This window comes from Falco cherrug, chromosome 1 (assembly GCF_023634085.1).
Source record: "Falco cherrug isolate bFalChe1 chromosome 1, bFalChe1.pri, whole genome shotgun sequence".
Classification (NCBI taxonomy): domain Eukaryota; kingdom Metazoa; phylum Chordata; class Aves; order Falconiformes; family Falconidae; genus Falco; species Falco cherrug.
This window is the reverse complement of record NC_073697.1, coordinates 7260216-7271050: the sequence shown is the minus strand read 5'-3', so window position 1 is coordinate 7271050 and position 10835 is coordinate 7260216. Positions and strand designations below refer to the sequence as shown.

Here is a 10835-nt window from a genome sequence, read left to right as displayed (position 1 = left end):
ACAGAGCAAGACTGTTTCCTAAAAGCCTTTCTTGCCTCCTGAAAATGCTGCCGTGTCTTGGACAAATCCATTCAATTGTATTTATATCTTTAAGCACAAACTAGGGAAGAGCTTCTAGTGCCAGTCATAGAGTAGTGACTCCTTGAGTCTGCATTGCTGTAGGATTAAAGTCCTGTATTCAACATTTGTGTTGAAGAGACCTGGCTGGGAGAGTCCAAAGTGGACCCAGAGAGTGAGCTAAAAATTGCATGGACAATATTCAAATGAGACTTCTGGTCCTCTTTTCTTAAGCATTAAATGGTAAAGATAATGATTTGTTAAGCAGTAAAGGTATGTGTTTGATTCCTAGGCAAAGATGCCAGAGGAACTGGGATGAAAAAGTACATTGCTGTGATGTGATGCGATCCGTCTGGCATGATACCTATCCCAAGCGGCCCACAAAACAGTGAATCCCTCTGAATGTATGGTTGACACTCCCTATGAAGTGAGACACAAATTTAACTTTCTCTGGCTGTGTACTATTTTTAGCTTAAATGAAATTAGTCCATCTGCTGGTTTTACTAGGATTTTTAAAAGAGCCTTTCTAAAAAAAAAAAAAAGAAAGGCAAGAAGTGCTGCTTTTTATTTTACTGTGAGCATACATTCATCCAGTCTTCATGTTTTATTTTAAACTATAACTAATTACATACCTTTTCCATATAAAAAACCCATATGAATTTTATTATATTTTCATATGGATGAGGCATTCTTTCTTCACAATATACTAAGGGGTGAAAAAAGAGAGCAGTAGATGTTGTTTAGAGCTGCAGCTGTCTTTATGAATCCCTATTTATTAATTTCCTTTTCTTCTTTTCTCCAGGGAACCTTGAAGGTGGCCAGGGTCATCACAGCAGACTGAAAACTGATTTGAAGCCTCAGAGGAGGTAATAATACTTTTTCATTCCTCCCTTGTTTAATCTTGACAAACTAGCTGTAACTCTCTGTGGATTAGAAACATGCAATCTGGCATGGTAGGACAAACCAGGTTTACAGAGTATCCTTAAACTTCATTAAGGGTCTTCCATTCCAGTATGATTAGAAAGATTTTTGTTTGGATCTGATCTGCGGCAAAATCTGGGTCATTGGGTTAATGGACAAAAAGAAACAACTGATGTATAAATCCATTAAGTGATGATAATGATATGAAATAAATTCTGAAGTATGTGAGGACTTAGTGGATGCTATTTTCACTTTTTGTCTCTTGTTAAGGTAGAATATACTTTGCTTTTCCCAGCTTAGGAGACATTTTTACTTCCTAAATAACGGGCAATGTTTTCATTTGCCCATGATATGTATTTTCTTCTTAGCGGACTGTGTAAATCCTTTAGCTTCATGGTGAGTATTGGTGAGCATAAGCAGCAAACCTCCCTCTGAAAGTGAGTGACCGATTTGATGAGCGTTGAATGGGTAACCAAAACAATGTTTCTCTTCCACATCATAACAGTGAACAGAGGTTTTGCATTCAAGACATTTTAATCATATCACTATCGTACTGTGCCCTTTATCTAGGACTAAATATGAGCCAAAGCCTACTTGAAAATGAGCCTAGGTTTTGCTCAAATAAGCTAATGAACCTCTGTGAACTTTCAAGACTGGTCTGAATTTCAGCTTCAGAACAATACTGGAAGCCAGATGAGTTTTACTGTAAATACTTCTAACATGGTTCCAGCAACAATCTGATCTTGTTTAACTAGTTTAACTAAATGCTTGTGTAACATTGAGGCCTGGATGACAGACATTTATATATATATATTAAAAAAAAAAGATTGAAAAGTAAAAGCAGTGATAATATGCTACTGTTGAAACTGTGTGCTAAATTTCTAAATGTGCAGACTGAGATAGTGTAACATGGAAATATTCTGTTTCTTCATCTATACATATTCATATATGGATACCGATAGGAAGCAAATGCCCTAAAACCGTAAAGGACTCCTCAAATTAAGCAGCGTATTAAGACAAAATGAACGTTACTAGTTATACCTTCTCAATCAAGTGTTGCTAATCACAGTGGCTATAAATCCCTTTTTAAAAGATTTGATCTTGAACATCGTTCCTTACAGAAAGGAAAGAGAATAAATGCCGGATTCGATGAGAGAACTAGAGGTTCAAGAGACTAAATAGCACCTCACAACCAACAGTAAATTGCATACTGCTGGTAAATAGACAAGAGCATGGAAATCTGCGTCTTTCCATAAATCTCCTTTTGCCTCTTCCCCCCTACCTTAAAACGGAGTCCAAAAAATTGCGTGGTCTTATAAGCAGATGGAGCTAGCATAGAGATGCCTTCACACAGAAATGCAATTGCTTCAAGATGGACCACAGTGGTTGATAAATAATGAATAAATAATAGTATACGCTGTGCTCCTAAGACATAGGGGTTTATAGAGAGATCACCCACCATTTTTCTGAAAAGTATTTGAAATCTGTTCCGAATAGTCAAAATGTAGTAAATACACTTAATCAATTCCCTAATATAAGATCTGTGATGATGCAGGCAAAAGACCAGATCAGTACACGTGCTGTGAGTAAATGTAGCTCAGATACACTGAGGCAAAACTGGTGTGACTAGATGAAGAAACAGGCAGTTAGCAAAGGCAGACCTCCACCTGGAGCTGTTATTAGGTGGTGCTGTTGTAGAATTCTAAGGGTTAATGTTTTGTAAGCTTCTTTTAATTGGAAGTAAAGATTGAGTAAAAGTTTTCTTTTTATAGCATTAATCTGCAGATTAATGTTTCCTGTGTTTTAATGACATGTTCCCCAGCAGCAGATGAGTGGTATAAAAATGTTTAATTAGAGTCAGTCATAGCCTGCTGGCAAGCAATGACCTTACCTTCAACTCAATGTACCGGATAAAGACCTTGCAGACTTTTGTTCTTTAACATGAGTTTTAAGCTTAAAAGCCATAAAGTGTATTTTTTTTTGCATACCCTGCTGAAAGCTGACCATAGTAACAAGACAGCAATATCTGTTTCTTTAAGCAATTTTCTTTATTTCCTGGTTGGAATTTACTGAAGGGTGTGTTTGTGCATGTGTTTGCGTGTATGTGAAAAAGGAGACAGACACAAAGAGGGCTGAAAGTTCAGCAGATTTTCTGAGTTTTCAACTGCAGCTTCTGTTTTGTTGCCTGTACCTAAACCAGAACATGAGCTAGTCTAGGCTGATTTTAATGTAACCACTGTACTTAAGCAAGGCTTCCACTCACCACTAACTATTCCCTAAGGCATTTATTAGTTCAGGCATGTATTCTATAAATTATACGGAGGGCATGACACTATGTTTCAGTGTATCATCTAGATGTGTATGCTTTTTAATCTATCTCTGTTTTACAATGGAAGTGAGGTCTTTTGCTCCCCTTACCTTGCGCTCCCCTGTTTCCTATGAAAGCTTCCTCTCATGCTGCAGCCCAGAAGGGAAGAAAATCTGTCTACCATTATATGCTGATACAATTAAATGCACGAACTGGCTAGCATTTATGTGGCTTGGCTGCAAGTCAGGAAGGTACCCATAATTTTTTTTCTTTTTTTAATATCACTGTGTGCATGCATTCATGTATGCATATGTATAAAATGTAATATAACTGGGACATGCCAATTATTTTTCTCCTGGTTTTAAAATAGATTCCACTCTCTTATCACTGCCAAAATAAAATAAAATAAACCAAGTGTTTCTTTCAATACATCTTGCAGTCTTTATCAGCTCAATAAACATACACTGGAAAACCAAAGAGAAACTATTGGTGTTCTTTAGCAGAGTGAACCAAAACCAGACATTCTGAGAGTTTATGAGAGCATGTAAAAAGATCATTTCCTGAAAAAGTCCCTAGCTATAACTGGAAGATCAAAATGTCCTGATTGGGAGATTGTGTTAGTCACAAAATATGATATACACGTTGCATTTTGGAACTATCGTCTACTTAACACTTACTGTTGCTGGACCGGGAAAAAATAACACATATGTTGCTACCTTATTGAATGTAACAGTAATAATGAAAAACGTAAAGGACGCGGAGGGGAGAAGAAAGTAGATGCTGGAAGGAGCCAGCATTGTGCTGAGAGGGCATGCTGCGGTGTGAGTGAAATTCTTTCCCAGTAACCTCTGGATCAACTTAGCCCCACTACCTATGAACTTCTGGCTCACTGACAGAAAAATAAGCCATGCAACGTTCTACTTATATAAAGAATAAAACCAGCTCAGCCGCTGTCAGTACATACTGTTTTGCTCTACTGCCCTGATGCATCAAGATGCTTTTATTTTCCAGTTACTAAACTTGGAAACAAGGATCTGGTAAAGCTCCCATGTTGTTTGCCAGGTCTGTCAGAACTATCTTGCAGATGCTCAAGATGCAGTTGTGTATTTCAGCGTGTATATGATTGACCCAGGTATAATATCATCTCCTCAGCACACATGGAAATACTAAGTGTATAATAATGAGTAGGACAGGTTGAAAACTATATATCAAAGCTGGTGGGTTTTTTATATAAAACTGTGCATTTCATGTTTTACTTGGAAATTCAATTATCTGTGGAGAGAAACCCAAAGGTACCTCAATGAAAAAATCTGTCTGGAAGTGTGGATATGACAACTAGGGAAAACTACACGGGATGTTTCATGCACCTCTATTCCCCTGCGGCCAGGGCCCAGCCATCTCTCATGAAGCACCAGGTGCTTCAATAGGAGAAGGGATTGTAAGGCAACAGAAGAGAGGCTGCTTCATCAAAGACCCTAATTGGGGAGGATAATGTGGTGATAAGGCATCTGTACCACAACTGTGGTAATATTTTTTCAATTCAAAAATTTTTTCAACAAATTTCATACTTTTAATTTTTAATGAAATCAAAAGTTTGGCTAAGGAACATGGATGGAAACATCTTACTTTTATTAAAAAATTCTCAGAAAAAAGAATTCTTGACATAATAGTAACCAACAAAGCAGAACTTAATTTGTATAACAGTTTTAACTGGAAATACTGTTATTTCTGCTCCAGTGCATATGAATGTGTTGGATTCATACTGTGAGGAAGAGAGAAACTAGAGAGAATACAGGAGCTGCCACACTAAATCATACCCAAAGTCTTTCATCTACAGCCGCTGGTGTTTGGTGGTAGTCACAAAGAAATGTGTATACCAAGTAAGCAAAAGAATCATGAGCTAAATCAAGGGTGATGCTGATAAAAGCCAAACATCTTTAACATTAATTTCCACTCTAGTTTTGATGTTTATTTATCTTACATAACTTTACCTTCCATTTTTATCTCTACAGCTTCCTGTCGCACTCATGCCTACAGTTACATCTTGATGCTGGAATTTTTTTTAGCTTGGTTTTCCCTACTTTTTGATTTCAGTTACTGTCTCAGATTTGTCATACTTGTGTTGCTGTTTGGTGTCATCCAGTACTGTTTTGTGTTACAGTTTCTCAGGGGTCCTCTCCACCTCGGATGGCATTTCCTAACTCTCTCTCTGCCTATTTGGAAGCAGGGTGATCAAATCTTCCCTTCTTTAAGAAGAAGAGAGTGAGCGTGAGAAAGAGAGTGGGAAGAGATTGCAGCTTGGCCAAATGCACTCAATCCTCTTGGGATTTAAAGGGCAGCTTAGCAGATTGCCAGCCCTAAAGGAAGCAGCAACCGATGCAAAGGCTGTAGCAGTCTTCCTCAGTCAACCCTGGAAAAAGTATCCTTGTACATCTTGTTCTGCCTTCAGGATGCGTTTGGCTTCCCATTTTTACTTGGAAGACAGAAATGTGCTAAAGTACAGGGGCCTTGAAAATTATTTTGTCAGAGATGCATGCATACCTACTGCTTTTTCACTTGTAATTTTGAGATGACAGTAGAAGTGCTGATGTTTTAGAATCATAGAATAGTTTAGGTTAGAAAAGACCTTTAAGATGACCAAGTCCAACTGTTAAATCCTTTTTACTGCTTTAACTGTTGAACCATTTTAACCTTGTGTAAACCCAGCCTTACATTTAAGGAGAACCCCAGGATTGAGGATCAGAACACGGGTTACAGAAGATTGATTTGAGTGTAAAAAAATCTTGAGAAATGTTCTTAGTGACCTGTTACGGTTACTCAAAGTGCAATTCTAAATAGCAGAATATATCTTCTTTTCTTGTGTTCAGTGCTGTACATTTTTACTTTGATGCCTTGTTTCCATTAATTCAACTGAGATGCTCATTAATCTGGTATTCCTATTATCAGTATACATTGGAAGAGACCAGATTTCTACCAGAAATCCTGACATACATGTAAATCTTCTTCCAGTTAGGAAAAGAAATAAACCCCAACCAAACGCTTTGGTGTCTATAGGTCAACCACATGTTCTATAAAACAAGATTTTGTGTAGGTGAGAGAAATGAAAAATATTTTCATTAATCCATTTAAAGGATGGGGTTTTACTCAACATCCTTTTGAATCAGATCTATGACTTAATGCCTTTCTTGAAATTTTAGCACTAAGGGAAACAGTATATCTCTGTGCTGAGTGGCTGCAGTCTACTTCAGCGATGATTTCTCTTCAGCACTGAAATTTCCACCTCTGCTTGCAACATAGTGCCCTTTGTGGGAGGAGGGTAGAAAAAACTACCTACTACTGCATCTTCTGCTTCTGTACTGTATTATTTCAGACTTTCTTCACTGTAGAAGGTACAGAGTAAGAGTTAGGTATGTGGGGCTCTGGGAAGATACTACAGATATGCCCTTCACTTCCCAGTTATCCTCCAGAGCCCATACTGCTCCGTCTCTGCCAGTGCCTGTGGGACCCCAGGGTCAGGGTGGCTGTGGTGATGGCATTGGCAGAGAGCACCTGCCTATTTCTCTTGAGCATAAGCTGCCCCCCAAGTACTGGTGGTAGAGCCTTGGTCCTGGTACTGGATTTGCTCCGTTTTACTGCCAGAGGTGCAGATGCAGTCAGAAAAGATGGGTTTTAATGTACTTCCTTGTAATTTTGTAAAAGCTTTGTAACGGCTTAAATACAGTAGGGATTTTTTAAGCCGCATAACATGGGACTAAATTCAGTGCAGGGTCTTCATGTCTTGGTGTGGGAAATTCTTTCCCATGCTACGTAAAATGCTAGTGGTTGACAAAAGAAGCCTCATTCTCCATAGAGACTGACCCATCATCTTGTAAGGTGTGACTTTCTGGTAGAGGAAGGGTGACCTTCGCTAAGCAGGATGTTGCTGAGATATTGCAATAGCGTGTTGGTGTCTGATAGCTTTGGCATGGTTTGGTAGAGTACATATTCAGAATTACAGGCCAGGGGGAAATAATAGCTCCACACGCTACGTGGTGTAGTAATTTATAGTGTAAATTACTCTTTAGCAAAGTGCCCTCGCCTATTCTCCACACAAAGAAGAAGGAAGTTCAAGGAAGTTGTAGCTTTCTCTGTGCTCTTAATTTGCCATCTTAGGCAAATTAATTTGACAGTTTAGGATCAGTTTTGTCTGTAGTTGTATATTTAAGGCCCTTGAGCATGGGTGATAAAGGGCTTGTAGGAATCTTTGAGTGCCGGAACACATGGAGGGCCTGCAATGTTGAGGTATTGTAGAAAGAATTAATGTTTGATACTTTGGAAAGTAGCCTGTATTTTAAGAAAATATTGAATTTCTTTGTGTTTTTAAATGTCAAAAGTAATTTTTAAAATATATATGACAGTTAATATTTTTGTAACAGTTCCCCAAATAAGAATGCATTTCATTATTTTAAAATTGGGGGGTTTTGTAAAACAAGTCCTAAACTTATTACACATAATTTTTTTATCTGCTTACTTCTTTGTTCAGATCGTAGCACACTGACAATTAACATTTGGTGCCCGCACAGTGCATACACCTGTATGATTATAGCTTTGGTACAATTATCATATAGATAGATAGTTATAAAGACACATACACAATGTTAATATTCAAAATGTCTTCCAGGTAATAGGCGCTTTCAGGTAGGTAATTCCGAAAGAAAATTACGCCATCATCATGCTAGAAGAGTATTAAAATACTGTCATTCACTATCAACAAAAGATGTGTTCAATTTAGGTGCTTTCACTGGAAGAAGAACTTTTAAAAATGAAAATATTTGAGATGGAGTTGTTTCTTTTTGGGGGACACTTCTCATTTTCCATTAAGTGATTGGAAACCTGGGACTATTATTATTATTGATTTTATTTTATTCCCCTGTGTTGACTGGGAGTCAGGCACCTCACCTGCAGCAATGTGATTGTTAAAATTTCAAGTGGTGTTTACGGTCAGAGCTTCTTTCATTAGAGCCCTCCAACCTGAAGGGGCAGTCAGTCTGCTTGGCTGACATCCTGAAAACCGAGCATCATCAAAACTATTAAAATTTTTCTTCAGTCAGCCAAGTGGTTGTATATTCCCACTTCCTCCACACCCCAAATTTCCTTTGCTTTTTCCAGGACATCAGAAATCAGTCTGTCAGCAGCACAGCACAGCCACATCTGCACATAAAAACTATTCAAATTAATAATAAAACACACCTCAGTTGAGTTTTTCTCTCTAGTACAGCATTTTCTAGCACAGTGTTTCTCTTTAGCAGCTCATTTGACACTGGACGCCTGACCTGTGCTACCATAATAGCTGTTAATGGAAACTTCATCTCATGCAATGATAAGATGGATTTTTGGCAGCTGTGAGAGATTATGAAGAGTAAGAACAATCTTAGCTGGAATCAGAAGAAAAGAAAGCATCTGTACCTTGAGAAACACTCAGCTGGTTTTCATTACACACCAAGCCTATATTTATTACAAAGACTAGCCAAGAGACAGAAATTGATAGGTCTCTGCACTCAGAGCAAGGAGGCTAGTGTCGGCTTGATAAATTCTTCCTTTCTTCTCAGTTGTATGACTACAAGTGATCAGAGCTGTTCAAAACTACTGGGGGTCTGTCTTGCAGGCCATCTTTCGAGAGCATTCTTCATCGTGCTTTTCCTTCAGTGCTGAGCTCTTGTCTTTAGCTGTCTTTCCCTTCCAAAATGGAAAGCCAAGGGGGTGAGGCAAAATGAGGGGAAAAAATTACTCGTTTCTTTTTACAGCAATTTTACTACATCAGGCATCTTTGATAAATATAGAAAAATAATTTATTTAAAGTCTTTAGCACTAGATAACTTTTCCCTAAGCATGTGTAAATGCTGAGAAACATTTCAGGCCGTGGGGAGGAGCAGTTAAAATTCAGAGTTTGAAAACACAGTCATTAAAAGTGAAAACCAGAAAACCATTGTTGAGAAGAACCTTCAGTAAAAAAATGAGGAAAAATGACGATGAAAAGGAGAAAAAAAGTTATTTTGTTTTCTGTTTTCTATCCAAGCCTAGAAGACACCACAGATCAAGCTGAGCTGTCACTAAAGATTAGGAGACGACAGCTACCAACCACAAAATGTTTGGATGTGTCATTAAAGGCACTGTAAAAGGAGCCAAGTGAGTCAGGTAAACAGAATGCTGGGGCAGAAAACTTTGATTTAGTTATAACTGAGTAAATACGGGAATACACTGCTGTAAACAAGTGTGGAGTTTGGCTATAGGTCCTTTACATCTGAAGTGAAAATTAAATTACACAAGGCAGATGGGAAAGCTCTTCAGAATTCTTTTTTTTCCCCCCTGAAATTAACTTGTAACTTAAAGGGGTGGGAGACAGGAGTTGTCTTTTTAGCCCTTCCAAAAAGGATGGGAGTTGGAAGAATGTTTCCGAGGCTTCCGCTGTACTTGTTTTGTCTGTTGCAGCTGCTCCTGTAGAGGCTTGTTCCCTTGGGATGGTGGGAGACACTGTAGTAGTCTTTTGTATGCTCCTTTGCAACAACCTGTAAAGAAAGCATGGCACACAACATGCCTGCCTCCTGTACAGACCTGTGCTTGTTTTTTTTGGGTTTTTTTACTGTCTGCTGAGCTTTTTGAACTGTATGTTCTAGTATGGTGGAATTTAAATTGTTTACAAATGAATATTACTATCATTGCTGTAGGTGCCAAATTCAATTTGAAACTGCTGTGGTGATTTAAAACCAGCATGCTCTTCATGTGCCGAATGATGCTGAGTTAGATATGGAACGTCATCCATAGGAAACAATGCAGTGTACGTAGGTAGGATGTAAGGTGTTGGCAGTCTGGGACAGAATTTTCTCTTCTACAACTGTAGTTGAGTTCCTCTCTCCTCTCTAGACACAATTATGCATACAGAGTATTAACTCCTGACCTGAATTAATTCCACCTGTCTTCTACCTGCTTAATGCTGTGACCAGCTACCAAAGTTGAGAAATTTAGCCTTGGGCTCATATACAGGAATTTAAACCTGATTTTTTTATTTGATGAATGGATCCATGCTAAAAACATTGCAGATCACTGAACCTGATTTAATAGACTATTTTAGTCATGCTCCAGAGAGGTTTTTGCGTAACGTGAGCACTGAGTGCTGTAAATGGTGACTCCAAATAGGTAGTTTTCAAATCAGTGTGATGGTTTTTCTTTACAATTTCTTTGACATTTTCACAATACTACTTATATGTGTCACTAGAAATAATAAACAATTTAGACACAGATCTGCAAAAGCACCCAATTTATGTTAAGGTGTCTCACTCCCTCTGATCCATCTGTGAGGATCTGGACCCTTGGCTCCTGAGGTTTTCTGGTGACAGCCTTATCAGACTTTTCAGGTAGAGATATATGGAGGAAGTTAGTTCTACTGGAACTGGAGCTACTTCAGAGAAGTAGCTGTACAAGGGATGACTGCTGGCACTGTGTTTAAAATCTCTAGAATAAGGAAATTCTTCACAGACTTCAAAGATATGTGGTTTTTTAAATGGGACTCCAT

General features: G+C 38.2%; 1 long non-coding RNA gene across 1 annotated transcript; it reads left to right on the top strand.

The window, feature by feature from the left end:
- Positions 1–283: 283 nt before the first annotated feature.
- On the top strand, positions 284–9460 carry LOC129735262 (uncharacterized). The gene is made up of 3 exons (XR_008730683.1): positions 284–484; positions 860–923; positions 9342–9460. It is a non-coding gene; the product is annotated as an uncharacterized LOC129735262 (long non-coding RNA).
- Positions 9461–10835: the final 1375 nt, after the last annotated feature.